Source organism: Phyllostomus hastatus, unplaced genomic scaffold (genome assembly GCF_019186645.2).
Source record: "Phyllostomus hastatus isolate PE091 unplaced genomic scaffold, TTU_PhHast_1.1 phas_contig_86, whole genome shotgun sequence".
Lineage (NCBI taxonomy): Eukaryota > Metazoa > Chordata > Mammalia > Chiroptera > Phyllostomidae > Phyllostomus > Phyllostomus hastatus.
In genome coordinates, this window is record NW_025333977.1 from 69614876 (window position 1) to 69637747 (window position 22872).

General features: G+C 36.7%; 1 protein-coding gene across 3 annotated transcripts in view; it reads right to left on the reverse strand.

The window, feature by feature from the left end:
- COL8A1 (collagen type VIII alpha 1 chain) overlaps nucleotides 1-22872 on the reverse strand; it is a 158235-nt gene that overhangs the window by 103472 nt on the left and 31891 nt on the right. Inside the window, exon 2 of one of the 3 annotated variants that reach the window (XM_045851955.1) lies at nucleotides 8998-9061. The exons of the other annotated variants lie outside the window; for them this stretch is intronic. The gene's annotated coding sequence lies outside the window, so the exon portion shown is untranslated. The remainder of the gene's footprint in view (nucleotides 1-8997; nucleotides 9062-22872) is intronic. 3 annotated transcript variants of the gene reach the window in all.

Genomic DNA, 22872 nt, shown 5'->3' on the forward strand with positions numbered 1-22872 from the left:
ATGCAATAACTGACTATTTAGTCAGGGGCACTGACTTCTTTTCCCTAGAATTGTCAAATAAAAAAAATGACAAGAGGAAACACAACAATAGCTGTCCTGCATGAATGAATCAGAATTATACCTATTTTTGTCAGGTCAGCAAAAAGTGGTATTTTTTAGTGTGTTGCAGAATTTTAGTAATTAGTTTATGTGTGCCATGAGATGAAAAAGGTTGAAAATCACTGTTCTATGCCCTTCCTGTCATCAATTCTAGCATTTCCCTTACACTAATATCTGTATCCTGAGCTGGCTAGGTAGTAGTCGTGCTATCAATGTGTGTGTGGTATGAGAGGGGCTATGTGTTAGAAGTGAAGAAGAAATAACACAGACATGTAGTCACAAATTCTCCCAAAGAAACTGGCCTTCCATATGGAAGCAGCTGCCCTACTGCTGTGTATCTTAAGTCTCCTTTGACTATCTGTTGCCAGTGAGGATTTATGACCCTCATTGTTGGAACTGTGTGTTTTCGGCTAGAGTCACTCCTAGGTGCTGAAAGATTCTCAAACCACGTTCTCTTGTGCCAAAGCATTTTCAGTTAACTCCCTAAAACATGCTTTTATCTCAGCTTCCACGATCTCTTCAGGGAATGCCAGCATTTTAAACAATTTGGTTGTTTTTCTTTTAACTTCCTAATCTGACCAAATTAATTCTGAGTCATGCACCTATAAAGTGTGTTAGCAGATCTAATCATCCCCAAGGTTTCTTTAGAGCAGTTACTCCTTTCGTCTCCTGTAGTGAACAGGAAACATTTCATACCTCAGATAGGCACTCAGGTTTTTGTGTTGATTTTACATTTTTGTATATCTCAGGCAGGAATTATAGCCAACTGACTAAATTACTACATAACAATTTTTTAAATAAAAAAATCCTGAGGAAAACGTGGGTTTGAGAGGAGGATGGTGAAAGTATGACAAAACAGATCTGAATCAGTTATGCCTAAATCTGTCACATGAACCCCAAAATGAATACCCTTATTTCTACCCTGGTCCCCACCTCAAGGTCAGATAGTCTTAATCTAGTATGAGCAAGGCTGGTTTCAGTTTCTGTTATGATGGCACAGTACCCAAGGGACCCTGCGGCCCGACGAAAGGCTTCTCGGTGTCTGTGCAGAGAGGCCCTGGCAGGTCTAGCCTGTGAACTGCTGGCCACACGCAAACGGGCCTCCAACCCCTGGCTCACGTGGATACTTGGATATTCACTCAGCCTGCTTTGGTTTCCCTCTTTGACCATGTTTCAAGGTCTCTGTGACTGAGCCTCTGTTTGCTGCTGTGGGTGAAGATATACCAACTCCCAGAATCTTACTCCTTGGTCCAGGCTTGTGGTAGATATTCCTGGAAGATCCTTCCTAGTCCTACAGGTGAGACCCAGACAAAACTTAAATCTCATTAACCTTGACATTTGGAAGAAGTTATTCTTAAACATCCAGGAATGTGCTGCAGTAGTTGGAAATTTTGACATGTTTACTCTCTGTGCTTTGTTCAATTCAAATGATAGGATCACCAGCATTGAGAATTATATGTGTTATGAAAAAGACCTTTGCCTTTATACAGACCTAGCTGATGTTCCTTAATTTGTTTTTAATTCTTTAAACAAACACTGAGTGATTCTCATGTACCAGGCAGGAGGTCAGGTGCTCTGTAGGTATCAGTGAACATTATCTGCCATCATGAAGCTTATATTCTATGGGATACATGTGAAAACCAAGTGAAACCAACAAATACATGAAATGATTACAAATTTTGGTAGTGCTAAGACGGGAATGAATATGTGTGTGTGTGTGTGTGTGTATGTGTGTGTGTGACAGAGAAGTGGGGCAGAGAACTACAGATGGTCTTATAATTTGAAATTATTTTTATTTTAAAATTTTTATGAAGAAACTTGACCACTCACTGTAAATCATATTCATGGAATCAGTATGAGAAAAGCATTTAGTTTAGAGAAAAACCTTTAGTTTAGAGATTTATTGATACAAAAAAGAAGTCATTACAATTCAATTATCTTAGGGTTTATGCTGATTTATTACCTAGGATGGCCTTTTTAATTGCTTAAAGATTGTCTAAATTCTACCCATTTTCTCCTCCTAATCTTTTTAATAGTAACATACTTTGAGGAAACTACTATGACCAATGTAAAATACCTTATTGGTTATTTTCAGTAGTTTTTATTTTGATTACATGTTAAAGTGATAATATTTCAGACATATTGTATTAAGTAAAATATATTACTAAAATAAATTTTACCTGTTTCACTTTAAATGTGGCTACCAGAAAATTTATAATTACATATGTGGCTCTCACAGATCTATTGAATAGACTGCTATAGAATCTTGGTATGAAAATTTATTTATTACTGCCCTGGCTGGGTAGCTCAGTGGATTAGAGTGTTGTCCTGATACACCAAGGTCGAAGGTTCAGTACCTAGTCAGGGCACATATAAGGATCAACCAATGGATGCATAAATAAGTAGAATAACAAAACAGCATCTCTCTCTCCCTCCCTCTCTCTCTCTCTCTCCTCCTCCCCTGTAAAATCAATTACAAAATTTATTTATTACCTAGATGGATTGTGGTTTAAGTTGTGAGCCCTTAACAATTATTACTATAAAAAGAAAAGATCTAATTTGGTTGGAGAGGATGTTAATTATATCCCCTAGTATCTGTCTTTTATAAGGATCCACTACAGTTTTTATTTCTGCCAATAGTTCAAAGTTTCTTGAGAAGAGGAAGTATGAATTTTATGTTCTTTATTTCCTATCTACATGCTAGATATTTCTATTATTTGTTTAAACTTTGTATACCACCTACTGTTGTCACACTGAAGATTGCTGATCTAGCCATAAAGTCTTAGAATTTTGTATAAGAAAAAGAGATTAAGAGTGAACGAGAAAGATATTATAAACTTATCAAGTATAAAAGAAATACTGAAATTAAATTCTGGTCTGGCAGATTTGTTTTGACAATTCTCAGATGCTAATGCTATGAGGGAGAAGAAAAAGTAAAGACCGTTTTAAAAGAGTAAACATGGTACTACGCAAATGTGTTCTCTCTTTGTTCTAAATATTGTACTTGAGACTTTCAGTCCGGGCAAAACCCGTAGTCTTTAGGCAAATTGAAGACAGCATCTGGCTTACTAAGGCCAAATTCAATATTATCCTCAATTGTTTGTTCCTATGTTTGTGTTATTCTTCCTGACTTTGGTAGTCCTAACCTCCCTTGTTTCCAGGTCACCATTCAATTTGAATAGTGAAGAGTGTAGTGGGAATAAAACAGAAAAGAAAAAAAGTACCCCAAGGTGAAATGAGATACTTGTCACTGGGGGAACATGCATGTGTCCATTCCACTCAATACTGAATTAGCAAAATTTGTTTAAATGTGACAGTATTATTCTCTTAACCGATATGTCCATCTATTTCATTGTGGCTATTTGAGATATTTTTTAAATTGATTTTAAGCAGAGAGAGAGGAAAGAAGGGAGAGAGAAAAATGCTGATGTATTATTCCATTTATTTATGCATTCATTGGTTGATTCTTGTATGTGTCCTGTCCAGGGATTGAACGCATAATCCTGGCATATCAGGATCACACTCTAACCAACTGAGCTAACCAGCTAGGGCCAAGATATGTTTGGTCTTCAAGCTCCAGAGATTTTCAGTTTGTTTAGGCAAAATGATGGTTGCTGAAGGGGTTATTGATTAAAACTGGTCTTTTGGGCATCCTAGATGGTGAACTCATGTGGTTTCTGTTGCTATTCATAATTGACTTACACATTGTGGTGTAAGCTGTGTGTGGGGGGAGGCATGGGGGCATGGGGGAGTCGGTAGTAAGAGAAGGAGGGAGAGGGCAAGGTAAACATCTGGCCTGAGTCTGGAGGCTTTTCTACCACCTGGAAGAGGAATGAGACACCCTGTAACTCGATGCTTCTCTAACTACCTCCAGGAATAACATAATTTCATTAAATAGCAGTCATTTTTTAAACTAAAGCAAAAAAAAAGACTTTTCCAAGAGAAGAAAAGAATTGCTATTCATTTGTTGTAACATTAACACTTGGCAATTTCATCCCACCTTATTGGTAACATTCTCATGAAACAGTCCAATCAACTGCACTAGCAAAACTAATAATGAAATCTGTGTTCTGCTACTAATTAGCTGTGTGGTTTCAGTAAAGCTGCTTTATCTCTCTGGGCCTCAGTTTCTGTATCTTTCAAAAGTGAGGGCTTGAATTAGCAGAACTTTCAAATGAATTAATCTTTATTGCTAATTCTGCCCTTAGGTTCCCCATCCATGAGGGTGGTTGGATGGTGCGAGAATCGTGGGAGGGGGTTTGTGTGAGATGCTGGGAACTGAGATAGAAAACCGGAGTACCAGCTCATGTGGGGCTCTTGTTAAAATGCAGATTCTGACTCAGTAGGTCTGCAGCATGGTCTGAGTCTCCACATTTCTAATAAGATCCCAAGGGATGCTGATGCTATGGTCCATGCACTACACTTTGAGTAGCAAGATGCTAGATGATTTCCCCCTAAAATTTCTCATTCAATAGATGAAAGTGGGTCTTCAAAAGGCAAAGCAATTTGCCCAAACTCACACAACAGTCGAATAGTGCACCCCATACAAAACCTCCTGGTATTATGAATGACCATCAGTTTGATGACACTGTCACTTTCTACATCTCTTATGCCCCTTCAGATGCTAAAACTCTTGTTCGATAATATTTTGTGGCTTCACATTTCTTAGGAGTCACTCTAGGCTCAGTGTTTTGGCCACACTACTCACTTCCACAATATCATCTCAAACCATATGCAGGAGTTGCTAGAAAAACTACATTGCACAAATGAACTAATCTTCAATTCATGGCCTTAGTCTCCACTTAGAATGATGCTTGCATGTTGATGTACTGCATATAAAGAGGAAGTAGAGTCCTCTAAGAGACATATCCTGTTTGCTGAGTTTTAACAGCTATCAATTAATTCTCTTCAGCTAACATCAGCTTTAGCAAAGGCTGTTTTTAGTTATCAGGATGCACATTCTGTGGAGCTTTAGGAATTAAGATAAAAGGAAATTAATTACGTCTCAAAGCAAAGAAGTAGCCAGCATAAACCATGTGATAGCCAGTGAAAGAATTTCCACATTGTCTTTTATGTTCAATTGCCATTCACATCCAATAATATTTTTGGAGTCCCTGGGGGTACAAGGCAGTGATGGACAAAGTTAACCCAGAAAAGACATTCTGTACCTCTATATATTTAAAAAAAAAGAAAGCATGCATTTTAAAATATACATTATCCTAGAGTGTGTTCTCTTTAGTCTGAGGAAACTAAAATTTTCTCTAATCTAGATAGAAAAGCATTTCTCAAAATATGTTCCTTAGAATAGTTTCTTGAGATGTTCTTAGAAAGAAAAAGGTTTTTGTTAACAAATAAATTTAGGACTGCCTGCTTAATATATATTTCCCTTCAGTTTCACAAAACAAAGACTGTTTTTAGGTGGTAGAATATGAAGGTCTCTGAGAAGTCCTACAATTAAAAAATGTTTTTTGTTTAACAGCATTCTCAAATTGACCATAGAGTTCCTCCAAACTCCCATTTTTAAAACAATGAAATATCTATTAAAATCTTGTTCTGTAAGATACACTGCAGGAAATGCTGGTCTGGATTATTTTCCCTAATTAGTTTTCTTTTTCTTTGGTTATCTTGCTAATGTCTTAGGCTAAACACATCAGCACAAGCTGTCTGGTAATTTTGTCTTTTAAGGGCAGATATTTTAACTAATATATATACACACACACACATAATATTATAACAATTATATACAATATAATGATATTTATAATTATCAAATATATAACTAAAAGGTATAATATATAAATTATAATTATATATAATTACATACATATGCATATGTATATATATAGTGAAAAGAAAAATTTTTAGGAAGGGGTATGTGAACCCCCTGAGGGGTTCTTTCCTCTCTGGCTGTGAGAGCTCCCTGTGAGCTCTCTCTGTGAGCAGGTTGGTGTCTTATGTTCTGATGTCCTCTCATCTGTGAGGAACTAGAATAAACATTTTTAGAACTACAAATAAACAAATAACATCAGGCCCCTGTGATGCTGGTCACCTCCTGGGCACTGTGTCTTTCAGTATCACGTGTACACCTAATGGTGAGATAGGTTTAAATGGCACATGGACACTCAGGAAACATTTTCCAGTTATGTATGTATTTTAAGGCAGTTTAGAAAAATTATAGTCACATTCTAAAAAATATGATATCATGAATATTAATGTTAAGGAAGTACTTATGTTTGAAAAAGTTGATTCAAAGACAAATACCAAGTGAATAACGCAAAGAGAAATTCGGAAAGAGGTGTATAAACAACTGAAGCTTGGGAATCTGTGCCAGGGGAATCAGCCAAGAAGACCTATGTCCTTTTAGAAACATCATCACCCCTGTGCTTGAGAACCATCGCAGTATAATGGGAAAGTTGCTGGATTTAGATTATTTGAGAACAGGTTATTTGAGAACAAGGATATTGAGGCACAGTTCCTGCCGCCAAAAGGTTCACAAGTTTTGCAAGATGTTGCTTCCTAAGGCACCACTTCAGCCTGATGCCCAAAGAACTGGAAGCTTCACTTGCAACCCACACTTGCACATGTCACATAGGTGAGTTACTCTCAGTGAATGAATGACTCAACTCTGAGTTTCTGGTCTTTTTGGACAAATAAAAACAGTACATTTAGACCATAATGCTGAGATAAATGACTCACATTTGCCCTTTTAAAATTAGTGCTCAATTAATACGACCAGGTCTTCTGCCTTCTGTAAGTTACAAACTTTAAATAGGCCATTACAATACTTTTGCTATTTTCTGTTAGATCATTGTTTCTCCATGTAGGGTGGGGTTTTTTTTTATATATATAAGGGACTTTGGGTTATGTATAGACACATTTTTGGTAGTCACAACTGTGGGAACATCCAGTGGGTAAAGGCCAATGATGTTTCAAAAATACCCACAGTGCACTGGACAGCCCCTAACAACAAAGAAATACCTGGCTCAAAAGGTCAATAGTGCCAAGGTGAGAAACCTTGTGTTAAACAGACTTGGAAAGGAAGAATTGTGCATAATGATTGCTGAGCTCAGTCACATAGGCTCATTTGACATATTTAAACAAAATTTTTATGCTTCTAATACATTATCTTCCTTCAGAGAGAAAGTAATAACACAGTAAGTTATCTGTGGCAAGCTGAATAATGGACTCCCCAAAATGTCCATGTCCTAATCCCCAGAACCTGTGAATATATTATTTTATATGGTAAAATGAACTTCGCAGATGTGATTAAGTTAAGTATCTCCAGATGGGGAGGTGATCCTGAGTGTGCCCAATCTAATCGCCAGAGTACACAGAGAAAGGCAGGAGGGTCAGAGTCAGAAAGGGAGACGAGGTGGTGAAAACAGGTGGGAGTGCTGTGCTTTGGAAACGGAGGAAGGGGCCGTGAACTAAGGAACGCAGGCAGCATGGAGAGGATGGAAAAAGCAAGGAAATGGATTTTGCCCTGGAGCCTTCAGAAGGACAGTCGTCCTGCTGACACTTTGATTTCAGCCCAGTAAGGCTTCTGTAGACTTCTGACCTCCAAAACTCTAAAATATTAAATTTGTGTTCTTTTATGCAGCCAGGTTTGTGGTGAGTTGTTACAGCACAATAGAAAACAAATACACTATCCTTTGGCACAATTTGAGAGTGGATATGTATTTCCACATATAGCATAAGTAGGTTTTAGAATACAAAATCCAGTTAAACCTACAGGTATTTGGAATATTTTTTCGTTAGGGTATAAAATGGCACTTCATGGTTTTGTGAACACATTGATGATCATGCTGGTGGAGAATCCCTGGGCGGTTTAACAGCTGGTTGACATAATCTTACATAAGCTTAGTGTCTCTGCACTGCCTTCTTTTACAGGCAATTTATGAGTAAAATCATTCACCAAGTGTACTGGAAGGTGCAGAATACAAGGAACTACTGTGACAGTGGCCATACAATTACTTAGTTAAAATCTCCAAATTACAAACATTTTTTATGCTCTCACTGAAATGTTCTCACTAATTTTTAACAACCACATTAAATTAGTTGTTATTATAAGATTATCATAAATTTCTCACGAAAGCCTCATTGCAATGCTATTTTCTGTTGAACCCTGAATAAGGATGGTATGAGGTATTTTTTGGTCTGTATCAGGTATGCTTGTAAGTAACTAGACTGCATCCAGAGTACAGCATGGAGTCTAACAACTGTCAACACCTAGCACATGTATTCGTTGTTGTGCCTATGTGCACAGCCGCAGCCTCCTGCCCCTACACTCAGGTACAGCTCCCTACACCCAGCCTACCACATGGAGTGCAATCCCTTCATCTGTTCTTCTCATTTTGTGAAAAGTGAATATTTTGGAATCATATTGTCCACAATGTGCGTGCGCACACACACACACACACACACACACGAACAGATAAGGCTGACATTTGCCTAGTGCCCAGTAGCCCACAAATGCTTTTTACCTCCATTGTCCTATAATTCTTAACACATTGTTATTATCAATATTTTACAGATTATAAAGTGGGGACTAAAAGGGTCTAATATCTTATGTCAAAAAGGCAGTGGAGGCAGGTGGGACTCAAATTTTACTTCTCTGACTTGGCAATTACTGATCAGCCTGCTGTGAGGTAGCTCCATTGTATTTGGACTTTCAGAGAGGGACATAGAGCTTGGCCAAGGTCATTGTGGTGATCACATCGAGCACTTATGGCGGGAGCACCCCACAGTGTGGCTCCGTCATGTAGCCCGTAATGTTCTGCTTGTAAGACTGCATTTCTCTGCCTCACCCTTGTAAGGTCTTTTCATGAACCTTCTTTGTTGTTCTCCTTTGACTAGGGAAAGGAAGGCATTTTCCTGGCGTCTGACTTTAGTACATACCTGTCCACAGGACCCTCTGGTTCTTACTTTGTGGACCGTTTTCTGGATCTACAGATTTCGAAATCTATTAAATAAACAAATGTGAAGTGAAATCAATGATTAGCTACTTTCCATTGATTTCTTTGTTTTAATAGTTATAAAAAGCTTCACACTATTAAAATTGTGTGCAGGTCTTTGGCAAAATTTATTTTGCCTTGTCTGGGAGATTTTAGAATTAATTTAGGACCACATGGTTGTGGTGGTAAAATTCTCAAACTTAGCTGCTTTTGGGGGATTTCTGTTCTAGCATTTGATGAAAAATCAGGATAATGTTAAGATACTTAGAGACAAAATTATTTTGTATAATTTAAAAGCAAATAATTTTATATAATTTGAAAGCAAAAAAAAAAGACTAAAATAAAAACCCTTGTATAGTTGAAAAGGTTGCCAATCCCTGAGCTGAACTCCTCACCTGAGTAAGGCAGCCTGAGTATTGTATCCATATTTTTTTTTAGCACAGCAAACTACTATGGTGAATGAAACAACACTCCTATAAAGAACTTTATCCTATTAACTACCATATTATAGACTTAAACAAACAAGATCAACAAGACTTGGCTATAGTCTTTAAGTATCCAGCACTAAATTCTGCACGTTTGGATTGAAAGCCGTCTTTCACTCTATGTGGACATTCGCTAAAAGGAGAATTACAAATGGAAAACCAATATAGTATAAAATTTTTAAATACTCTAAAATACTATATTATAGAGAAAAGGGGAAGAAAATGTATATTGACATAGGGTATGGGATAGACCATGCAAGGAAGAGATATTTATTTCTTCACATAGACATGATTTTATCTGGCAAATTTTTAAATTCATGAAGAAACCCAAAAAGAAAGATTAGCAAGAATGAAAAAAAAAGCATGCTAATGTTATTATCCAGTAGAATGTGACTAAATTAATATTATTTCATGGTGATGTAAAGAAAATAAAGTTTAAAATAAAAGATTGAAATGTGTGGCATTTAAAAGATATTCATATTTTGGAAACACCAAGGGTATACAAATTCTTATTCATTCTCACCATTTTTGATGATGGTAAGACAGTGTTAGGAACTATATTTTTTCCATCAGCTTTTAATGCTGTATTTTGCATTACTTGGCATTTGTCTTACTGCCTGAGCTTTCATTTAAGTTGATTGACATCATGTTTCCCTTAGAGTCTACATAACATTAAGAATAAATATATTTATTCCTTAGAGTAAGGCATTAAACTAGCATATTAAAATATGTTAGAAGATAAGTTTTGTAAAATACTTAGAAATATTTTTTAATGAATAACATTATTCAGTTGTTATTCATTTGAAAATATGGAGAGAAAAGTATTACCTTTTATTCTCCTCTTTCAGCTGTAGTTACATCAATAAATAGGATAATAACCCAGTCTAAAAATATTTCCATTTCTTTTAAGAGTGAGACCTTGAGGTCCACTTGAATTCTTGCACTACCTCCCTTCCCAGAGCCTTTTTAAATTTTGGCAACTTTTTGCAATTAGGTAATGGAAGTACAATTCCCTTTTAGAAAACTATTCTACAAGGTGCCAAATTCAGACTTTATAAAGAAAATATACTACTGTACCTTAAGAAATGATTCTATCATTAAAATAGCACTGACAAATTGCAAATAGAAATGGGAAATAGGTTATTGAGATTTGACAACACTCCATTTCAGTAGAAAAATGAGTTACAACTAGTTTGAACAAAATGACAAACTCTTTATATTATAAAGAATAGTGGCTAATCATTCAATAATGCTTTATGTCTATTGATCTATCTTTTCATAACTTTTGGGCTCAAGTGCTTGTAGATGATCCAAGAGCACGCCAACCCTCCTACTTTAGGAAGGCAAGCGAAGAGATGCATTTGAGTCTGAATCCTGACTCAATCTTGGTAGCTAGGCACCTTTGGGTAATTTAGATAACCTCTCTAAAGCCTCCTTTCTACAGATAGAAAATGGAATAATGACTGCTGCCTTCCAGGATTGTTTTTAGGATTATAGAGAACGTGCAATCTATAAGATGTCCAGTACTGTCCCAAGCACCCAGAAGGTGCTTGGGTACATAGCGATTCAACTTGGAAGACAGCACCTTCTTCCCAAGTTTAGTCATACTCTAAGTGTGCTCCTAGTGGTGTGTTTGGCTTGTGTCACCTGCTACTGAAATGGCTGAGTGAATGCAGGACACTGTATTCCAGACCTGATGACAATGAGGTAGGTTCCCAGGGCCTGAATCTGTTCAACTGTTCTGAACAGTTTACTTAGTCAATTCACTTAAAAAAATTAGCTCATTTCAGATCTTGGCTCCCAAACCTGGTTTCATAAAATGTTCAGTTTTCAACCTATAGTTTTGGTCTTGTAGAGATGGAGTCTCTACTAGCCCACATTCATAGCACTTGAGCTTGGCTGAGAGAATCTGCTGTTGTAAAAACAGAATGTTTGCAATATGACAATATTGGCTTAAATATCTGGACTCTTTTTTAAAAATGTGAGCTTGTTTGAGGCAAAATCAGAGTAAGTGGAAAGAATCATTTGACTGGAAGGATTCCTGAGGGTTCACTTGGAATCACTGAGTCACTGAAGCTCAGGCTAGAAGAAATCACATGGTCCTATCCACCTGCTTCCCAGCAGGACCACCCACTCCCTTTCACAATCTAGGATTTATCCTATCCCTTGAGAGTTGCTGAGGAGGGAGTTCTGGAAGTTTTAAACAATTATGAAAAATGCTTACATGTTGTGCCTAGTTATAGCAGTTCCCACATCTAAATAAAGCGAAAACAAAAAACAAAAAACAAACCAAAAACAAACCCCCAAAACCAATTTCCTTTTTTAATGAATGGTCTATCGATCTTAGTATGTGAAATGAGTTGCAATTTATATTTTCTCTCCTGTGATTTTATCCTCTTTTTTCCAACCAGGAGCCCCCATTCATTTATTATTTATTTATTCATTCATTTGACCAATGTTTTATGAGTGCCAATAATGTGACAGGCACTGGACTCGGTATGAGTTTGGTAAATATGGAAATGAGCAAAGAATAGACTTTGTCTTCTAGAATCCAGAGTTTCATGGGGAAGAAAGACTGTAAAACAATAATTAAAATATGATAAATACTGCAATGGAGGTATGAAAAAGTTCTGTGAGAGTTCAAAGGAAAAAGCAAATTATAACCATGCTGGTGTCTTTTCTCTCTGGACTTTTTCCTGGAAAAAGCATCTTTCATTCAGAAGATAACAATTCTCTGTTCTTCCTTTCTGCACTTAGAAGCATATTTCACAATATTTGATGTCAGAAAATTCTTTCTTCTGGAACATAAATCCCTTGTGCGGAAGCGAGAGCAGGAAGGGAACGTTGACTGAGTGGTAAACACAACACCACCATGAGGTAGTAATTATTTTTCTCATTATCTGGATTTTATCACCATTGGATTTCTGGTGGATGTAGATGCTTAACAAATAGTGCTGAATGGGTGAAAGGGGGAAACTGATCATCAAAGAGGTTAAGTGACATGCCCGAGGTCACACAGCTAGTAAGTTCTGATATGTTCTCTATTTTTCACACAACTCCAAGCCACTTAAAACATTTCCGGTGATTTTGGAGTTGGTGGAAATGAAGAATGTCAGATTGTATTTCTCTGTGTAAAAGGTCTTTTTACACTTGGCAAATTTAATAGCCTCTGTGTCTATTCCAAATAAAGCTGTCACTAACTAGGTGAAAATCAGTCCACTGCAGAGAAGTAGTAGAGCCCAGTGGTGAAAAGAGCTGGCCCTGGAGTCCAACTCTCTGGGTTCAAATCCTAGCTCCTATGCTTGCTAGCCACTAACAATTTTGAGTTCGTTTTTTGATGTATAAAATGAGAATAACAATTACATTTCTCTCATAAGGCTGTTGTGTTGATGAAAGGAGATGATAATGTAATGCATTTAGTACAGAGCCTGAATACAGAAGACCTTACTTAATACATGTGAGCAATTATTTGTGTCATATCTGTCCCAGTCTCAAGATATCCCTGAGAGGTGGTGAAAATCTCCTTAGTGACTTGTTTCAGAGATCCAACCAGGAAATTCTTTGGGTCTAACCCAAAGCACCACCTTCTGCTGTAATCAAAGGTGGTTTCCTCTAGTCAGAGTTCTGAGGAAATAAATAGCATCTGGTCTTTCATATTCTTGATGACTTTTATGAATCCAGCCACACTTCACAGTTTTTGTTTCCAGACTATTATACACTCCCAAGTCAGAAGCCCTTCCTATACAAATCTTTTGTTTTCTCTCTTTCTAGTCTTTCAGTCTTCTTTGGACCCTTAAGGCCATTCATGTGAAAATGTTGCATGTGAAAAATACAAAAGATTTTTCTTAGAAAATAGAGTCTGCAATTGCTAACCTAATGTTCCTGGAAAATCTCAGCCAGGAATAGGTGAAGAAACAGTTTCTAATGGAGTAACTCAGGGATAAGCATTTCTCTGGATATTAAAAATATACCTCAATCCATATTTATGTATTTTAGCCACATTAGATGAATTTAATTAATCTAATTTAATTTATTAGATGAATTTAGTAATTTATCTTATGAGTGTGCTGTCCTATTTTTCTTACTATCCCAAATGGAGATTCTGACTTGGCCATTGCCATGCCAGAAACAGATCAAACCTTTTCTGAAAACATAAACTAATTTGAAAAAAAAAAAAACCAGAACAATTCTGGAAAGGCCTGTGGAGATCATTTTTCTCTCTCGTTTGACAAATGGGCAAGCAAGACTTAGAAAGATTAAGTGACTTGCTCAAGATCACATACCAAGTTAGTGAAAGTGAGGTATTCTGATTTCCTTTTTGAGTCTTTTTATTTTATATCAAGAACTGCCTTTAATGTTGTTGATTTCAACAAACTAAGAGACTACTATTGATATATGAAATGAAATTGCCTAACAATGAATTGAAACTATGTTATAGAAAGATAGGGGGAGACTTTCCATAACATATTGAACAAATATAATCTTCCCATTTTGGGGGCATTGGAGAGAGCAGATAGTACAATAATAAAATTCTACAAGGAGAATGTAGGTGGGAAGGCTGTTCCCTGTCTCCTTTTCGTTGCTGCTATACAAATGTCACTTCCCACGTGTCTAGCTTCCATCTGGATTGAACACAGAAAAGGAAGTTGGTAGTAATATTGTTTCTCATTCTTAAACTGATCTCCCTTGGCTTTTACAATTACCTAATGACTGTTTTCAAACACGCCTTTGACTTAGAAGATTGCAACCTTGGCTCAGAAAGGAGCAGTCTTATTCCTCAGGCTATTTCCTTAAGCTCTGAAAGCTTTAGTGAAATAATGCATTATTGTGTCACATATGGTGCTCATCTTGGCTGACTGCTGGAAGCTGCTGAGTTCTATATGGGTAAGAAATACCCATATGTGGGCCGAGTGATTATGTGTGTCAACATTTATATAGAGAATTATCTTCTGTTTTTTTTTATCCAAAGTATTTGGGGCATTTTTACTTGTAGCAAAAGGAGAAAAATTCAAACATATCTTTAAGCATAGGAAAATCAAACATGAGTCCTAAGAAGTTGGTTTTTGAATAAATTATGTTGTATTTCCTCATGTGAAAAGTACTATGAATAAAGTTTCATTATATTTGCCCTCTTTTCTAATCACTGCTCCTCAACATTATAATTACTAGTAACTTTTTTTTTGATCCTCATCTGAGGGTATGTTTATTGATTTGAGAGAGAGATCGATTGGTTACCTTCCATATGTGCCATGACCCGGGTCAAAACTGCAACCTAGGTATGTGACCTGACAGAGATTGAACCTGCAACTTCTTGGTGTACAAGATGATACTCCAATCATCTGAGCCACCTGGCCAGGGCACTAGTAACTGTTTTGATGGAGAACTTGAATAATTCTGCCACAGATATATTTTTAAATCACATATAAGGGAGAAGTGAAACAAGTCTCGAAAGGCAATACAGTTGTAGAAAAAAACCCAACAACATAAATATGGAGATCCAGTTTACTATCTGGAAGACTTCTGGATGCCCCATGTGCTTACTTTTTATGGTTTCACACCTTGTCTTCTAAGTGAGAATAGTCCCAGCAACACATCCTTCTGGTACACAAGTGTAAAATGCCTCTCCTTCCATATTCACCATTATTTTTTCCTTTCCTAAAAGACCTCTCCAGGCCAATGAGACAATTTCATCTAAGACACTTACTTATGTGGTATATCATGTCCAAGTGAGCATGGCCAAACAATGGTTGAGCAACAAACCAGCAGTCTTTTGAGAATTTTCACTGGCCAGTGACTCAGTGCCCAACATTTCAGAAAAGCTGTTTTGGGAATTGTATGGCCTCAAACAGGAAAGACAAACTTGTTCACCCACGTGTTTTCTTCACCCATGTGTTGAGGGGTCAGAAAGCAAGGAAGATGGTAATTTGTTCCCCTGGATAAATGTGTTCCACCCACTCCTAGCCACAAGTGGGAGGGAAGGGTGGGGCTTTGGCCTAAAGGGTGGAGTTACAATTGTCCCCCTCCTTTCCTTGTAGGGATGTTGGGGAGACCAGTGAGATCATGTCTACAAAGTGGATTGACTGGAATGTGCTCATGTTGTCCAATGTAAATTATGCCAGCAAGATTTTTTAAAATTTTTCCTTTCCTTTCCTCAGAACTCTTACAAACCGTTGGCAACCTGTACAGATTGTCCCATGTCCTTAAGTTCAAGTCCCTCTGCCAGCACATTCTGGGTTATTCATTTGTGGTCTGTCAGTAAATGGCCAAATCCCAGCTCTTTGTCTTGCAGGGCCTTCCCATAGACAGCTGGAGCTGTTCTGAGTGAGAAACTGTATGGAAAAGTAGAGAGGAAGACTTGTAGTTGGCCCTAGTGTCCAGCAAATTCACACCAAGTCACCTTTATATGACTTTGCTTAAGAAAGTACAGTTGGCCAACTTTATCTGTGGGTTCTGCATTCACAGGTTCAACCAACAGGTAATCAACAATATTTGAAAGAAATATTATGGTGTTACTGATGTGTACAATGTAGTTAGGTCTATGATAGTTGCATCTTTACTCAACATGTAAGAATTTTTTGTCATTATTTCTTAAGCAACACAGCATAAAACCTATTTACATTGTATTAAGTATTACAAGTAATCTAGAGATGATTTAAAGTATACGGGAGGACATGTTTAGGTTGTATGCAATACTACGCCATTTTATATAAGGGACTTGAGCATCTGCAGATTTTGGTGTCTGCAGGGGTACTGGAACCAATGCCCCCTTCAGATACCAAGGGACAACTGTATTCAGAAGTTCTCTTTACAAGCCTTCCAAAGGCTTCTCTGGAAGCCTTTTGTATTTTCACGTGATACGCTGTAAAGCGTTCCACATGAAGAAGATATTTGATTATATGGAGGATTACGCTTTTAAGAGAGCAAGAAAGACTTCTGACAATCATGTATTAATTTATTCTTTTTTTGGTTTTCTCTCTTTAATATATAAAAGCAACTAAAAACCAGTGACTTCTTGAAGCCTATTTCCATTTTCTGATGGTGTTAGGGAACCATTGGTGAATTCAAATAGCTATGATATCTTGCTTTTAAGAAACGTAGCAGCCACCCTGGTCAGTGTGGCTCAGCTGGTTGGAGCGTCATCTTATAGACCAGTTGTGAGTTTAATTCCCAGTCAGAGCACATACTCAGGTTGTAGGTTCGATCCCCAGGAGGGGTGGATATGAGAAGGCAACCAATTGGTGTTTCTCCCTCACATAAATGTTTCTTTCTCTTTCTCTTTCCCTTCCTCTTTCTCTAAAAGCAATGAAAAAATGTCCTCAGGTGAGGAAAAAAAAGAAGGAAAGAAATGTAGCAGCTAACAAAAGAGACAAAAAGGAAGAAATATTTGTGTATTGATTTATTAAATGATTATTTAGAATGTTATATTTACATGGATTTTTAATCTTGATGTTTATTCTTGCTTATACCTGCTAAATGGATGTTTTTAATGCTATTTTAAATGGTATCTTTTTAAAAGTTTTATTCCCTCTTTGTTTAGTGTTTGTATATAGAAATTAATTGCTTTTTAAATACTAGATTTTGTATCCAACTGGCTTGATATATGCATTTATTAATTCTAATAACTAATAATAAAAATTAATTTTTCCTTTCCAATTCTTATGCCTTTTTATTTCTGTTTCTTGCCTTACTGTACTGACTAGGACCCCCAGTACAATTCTGAACAAAAATGGTGATAATGAGCAAACTTGTCTATTTCCAAAGTCACAAGTAAGGGTAATTTTGCTATAGAAGTTTTGTAAGCATGCTATTAGATTAATGAAGTTCCCTTGGTTTACTAGCTGCTTCTTGTAAATTTAATCTTTATTGCATTTTTTCTATTACTATTTAGTCCCCTTATACCCCATTCCGCAGCAATCACACACTGTTGTCCATGTCCACGAGTCCTTTATCATTTTTGCTTGATCCCTCCATCCCCTACCCACCCCCTCCACTAGCTGTCATCTGCTCTAGGCCATTTTTATCATTGATGAGAGCTGAATTTTATCAAAGGCTTTGTCTGAATCTATTATTTATTACATAAATTTTTCTTTTTTGCTCTGTTAATATGGTGAATTACATTGATTTTGAATCATATGACACTCTGGCATTTCTGAAATAAAACTTACTCGGTCATGCTAATAGTTAATGATTTTCACATCTATGTGTTTGCTATTTGGCTATTTTTCTTTCTTGTAACATCCTTGTCAGGTGATGCTGGGCTGATAAATAATAGGGAAGTGCCCCTTATCCCTTTTTTCTATTCTCTGTGCTTGTGTTAGATTAGTGTTATTTATTCTTTAAATTCTGAAAGAATTCACTGGTGAAGCTATTTGGATGTGGTGTTTTCTTTGTGGGAAGTTTCATAAAAACAGGCTCTGTTTCTTTAATAATATAAGTCATTCTGACTTTTTATTTCTTTTCTGTGTAAGTGTGGTGTGATTTCACTTAAACTGTCATATTTACTGGCATAAAGTGTTTCATAATATCTTCTAATGACTTTTTTAATGCTAGCTACTATTCCTCCAGTAATGTCAAGTATAATTATCAGCTCCTTGAATTTTGCCAAGCCATTTCTATTCCACTACTAGCCACTTCTATTTATGCCAAAAAGTGAGATGAACTAATACTAATGTGAATCACATGCTCATTTTGATTTCTGTGAGTGACTTTAAATGTTCACACTAACATGGAAGTACTCCTTCAGCCATAGGGGAAGTCAAAATATGAGTTACATTTGTGTCTGAAGGTTTGTGGCTTTAGTGAACTGAGGTACACCACCAGTACCTCATTAATGTCTGAAACATCACCTTTCAGCTGCCTTTGTTCCTAAGATTATTCCAAGAGTGAGCTGGTGAATGTATGAACTCCTTGTTTGAAGAGTGTGGTGTGTGGTAGGCATGATAAGGGAAGTTATTGAAAATTACTAACTAAAATACATCTGGTCAGACATTCAACTTCAAGCAGAATAGCCTTGTAATTCTGGCGCAAAATTGAGCATCTTTAGCTTCATTAGTTACTGAGTGGGTGAATTAATTCAGTAACCTAACAAAATTGTAGCACTCTTTTCCAGCATAGAAAGTGGAGTTAGTATGATTTTCCCTTTGTGCATCTCTGGTGCTCACAGCAAATAATAAAATATGTGCGGTCCTAGCCAGGTAGGCTCAGTTAGCTGGAACGTCATCTTGTACACAAACAGGTTTTGGGTACAATTCTCAGTCAGGGCACATATGAAAAGCAGCTGATGGATGTTTTGTGTCTCTCCCACAATGATGTTTTTCTCTCTCTCCCTTCCTTTCTCTCTAAAATCAATAAATATATCCTCAGGTGAGATTAAATAACAAAATATTGTATGTAGTGCCTTATGGTCTGAGGAATATCTAGAAAGAAGGTCCTAACCTATGAAGTTGATAGAGGCACTCCTGATCTTTTATGATTTTGCTCACAGTCAAAAATAAAGCAGGAAAGGTGGCCATAGAAAGAAAGGGAATTCTAGCTCTCAGTGTCATGCCCAAGAGGTAGTCAGGCCAGCCCAGCAGTGAAGTACCAAACTGAACCATTTGAGAAGCTGATAATAGAAGCACAGTACCTCAGACTATGGATGGAATGACAAAATCAGAAAGACTACTCAGAGGGCATTTCTCTAGTTATTCCTGGGTTGCCTTAGTAAGACAGTCAATATCAAGATGGAAGGGAATACAGAGGTCATCGAGTCTGGTACCCTAATATTCCCTCAAAAAAACTGAGCACCCAAAGACAAAATAGCACCAATAGTGGAGAAATTAATGCTACAAGTATGTCTTGCTTTAAGGAAAACTAGATTACAGAATTCTAAACATAAAAACAGATAAAGGGTCATTATTACTTTACAAAGGAATTTTATTATTCAATAAATAACTCCCTGCAGTACTCATTAAGTAACAAGAGCCCAAAGCATTCAAGAAGTGACTCAACTTGCAAACATTTGGTTTTCAGGCAGTTTCAGCAGCCCATCTGCTGAGGAAAGCAAGGTGCACTGATATTCTTTCTGTGACTGGCCATTGTGAGCTTAATCATAATACCTGAGTATTTGCCAGAGCACACATGACTTGGGACAATTTATGGCATTTTCCCAGGGGGTGAGGTATGTGACTGTTGTTGCTTTTACTGAACAAAATGTGGATCCTGAGCTGTTCACCAGAATAGGGAGCGGGAGGTGTGAGCTGGGGCTGAAGGCCCTTTCATGTTGGAGGCAGTGGCAGGATATTGCTTTCCTTCGTCTCAGCCACACCTTCAAGGCTTTTTAAAAAATGGGTACAATACCTTTTTATCACAAAGGTATCTTAAAAATGGAACAGAAGTTGGGTGGAGAGCAGTACCACAGTCCAAAACCTTTACCTCCAAACCGACAGGGCGGGGTGAGCAAGGCACTCTTGACCAAGTATGTTTATCTTGGCTTACAGGACTAGCAGGGGTGTGAGGGCCCTGTCTGGCCACAAAGCTGAAGGGTTCTTCTTTTGCCTCAACTCCCTCTATTTCTAAGACGATTCTTATAAAGAGTCTCAACAAAGGGTTTTGATAGAAAAAAGGAGAGGCTATTCGGATTCATTATCTTTAAGGCATCCATTCATGAAAAAACAAAAAGCAAGAGATCATGAAAGTGATAGCATAGGATTGTTTTTTCTATGTGCCTCAAGATATTGCATTTTGAGATTTTCCCATAAAACCATGAAATTATTAGTCTTGGTGATGATTAGGAACACTCTCTTAGAGATGGCTATGCAAAAAGCCTCATGGAAATTTGAAATATAATGATAAGTAATACATTTTAGGGCTGCTCATATATATATATATATATATATATATATATATATATATATATATAATCCTCATAAGAACCCTATGTGTCAGTCATTATTATCATCACATCATCCCTACTGTCCAGGTGTGGACACGGAGTTTAAAAGCTTGCTGGTGGTGGAGGCTGGATTTAAACCCGGGCAGTATGACTCTAGAACTGGAAATCTTAACTGCAATGCTCTGTTACTTCTTTAAAAATGGTACATAAAATGAAATTAAAAAATACCCACGAATCAACAATTGTCTCAGAATCAAAGTGAAACAAAGGCAGGAAAGTAAAATAATAATAAAAAACAACAAAAATATTTCCTCCCAAACTACTGTTCCTCAAAATTTACTTTCATATAATGTTAAGGACTAATAACAGGGAAACTGTTTAATGCAATAAATAATAAATTCTTATTATTTACACCAAAGGCAAAAACATTTTAATACACAAAGAGGTATAAAATGATTTAAAGCAGGAAAAATAAATTAATAACCTCACATTTTCAGAAGACCTATTGAAAAGAAATGTAGAAAACCTATATGTGGTAGCCTCATAATGGATTTAGAAGAAAAGGAGAATATCTCTAATATCTGAGTTTGAAAATTCACTCAGATTCCTTTGAGGCAGAAAATTCAAGGATTTTACCTTAAGGAAGTCAACCAAGCCTTTCTCCCTCATATTTTGGTGCCAAAGCTAGTGATATTAAATTATGTGTTGCCTTTTCACCAACATGTAGTAATTTGATGGACTTGGGACCCTGTATCATTTTTCAATGGAAATGTTCCCTTAAATGTTAAAAAATTCACAAAAAATAGAAGAGCCAGAAGAAATACATGTTTGATAATTCAAAGAACTGAATCTATTTCTCACTTCTAAAACACTACTTCAGTAAGGTGTCTAGCTACAAAAAAATCCCAAATAAATTTTTTTCAGCTACAAAATTGATTTCTGGAAAGGTTGACTGACAAAGCAGTTGTATGAAGCATATATTTTAATTGAGAATACACAGTAATATCAGCGATGATACAAATTTTAAAATATTAGTTACAAAGCTGAGTGTAAAGCCAGAAAAGGAAATTTCTAAGTAGCAGGAAATAGAGGGAATTTAAGTTATTATAGTGAGTGGTGGATGCCAAGCAGGCCAAGGTTATTAGCAGTGGATAGATGCATTAGAAGCTAATGTGTAAAGCTCTCTGGGCAATGGGGAAATATACCTGGAAACAGTCTGTCTAGTTCATAAAGGTATCTGGAAAACTCTGGTCCAGAGACAGGGCTGGGATATAGCATAAGGCTGTAGCCTGAGAACAGTTTGCCTGCCCTGGGCCATGGGTGGAAAGACTTATGGAATCTGGAAGTCTAAATCTAAGCTGTTCATGGAACCAGAATCTGCATACCCCAAGTTGAACAGAAACACATCCTGAGTTTAAGGTAAATCTGGCCTAGAACTGGTGAAACTTACACAGCTCCAGCAGGGAACAATGAAAACGTCTCCAGAAGGAATCTCCACAGGTCAGGCTGTAATCAGTCTAGGCACAGGAGGCAACGTTCTCTGAGGATGAGCTCACAGATGGAAATTAAGAAGGACAAGCGAAACTCACTGCTTAAGAGAGAATTCACTGATTCAACTAGCGGAAGAATCCTATTAGAAAAGCTAAACTACTGACACAGAGTTATCTAAAAGAGAATTAAAAATAAGTATATTAAGAATAATTTGTGACAATAGAGTAAATATTGGGGATAAATACATAAGAAAAAGGGAATACTGAAAAAGGGGGCATATTAAAAAACGAACCAAATATAATTTATAGAAATGAAATATGTTCATTAAAAATAAAAATGTACTGTTAAAATTTAAAACAAACTTAAGAGATGAGCTAGACAAAGGGCTAGATAAACCGAAGGCATAAGGAAAGCACTTGGAATGTTATTCAAGGAGAAGAAGAAATAGAAAATCTAGGAGTTCAGAAAACAGGAAAGACAGGGAAGAGGAGGTCCAATACACCCCTAATAGAAGTACCAAAATCTTCCTTGTGGATGGGTAACACTTATTACATAAAAGGAGTGATGTCTTCTAAATGTAAGAAATTTAGACATTTAAATAGAAAATATGTTTTCTACCTCTCTTTTCAATGTGCAACTGTTTTGAAAATGTGCAACTTTAAATTAATTTTTCCTGCCCTGAGCTGCGGAGCTTCCCTATGGAATAGTTTTGTGTGGAGCCTTCCAGGTTTCATGAGTTTGAGATTATTGTGTCTTTCCATTTAAAAGCTCTCAGGCTCTAACGTGGGTAACTCCGTATAATTCAATGAATGTGTTCTATGGAAGACAAATCAAGTGAGTAATTAAAGGTCATATAGTCCTCTTTTTCTTTTGTAGCAATTTTGGGAGAGTTAGTTTACATAATTGAATACTTCTTTCAAAAGTTGGTGTTCATAATCAAGAGCTTTAAGTTTTCTACCTTAGACCATCC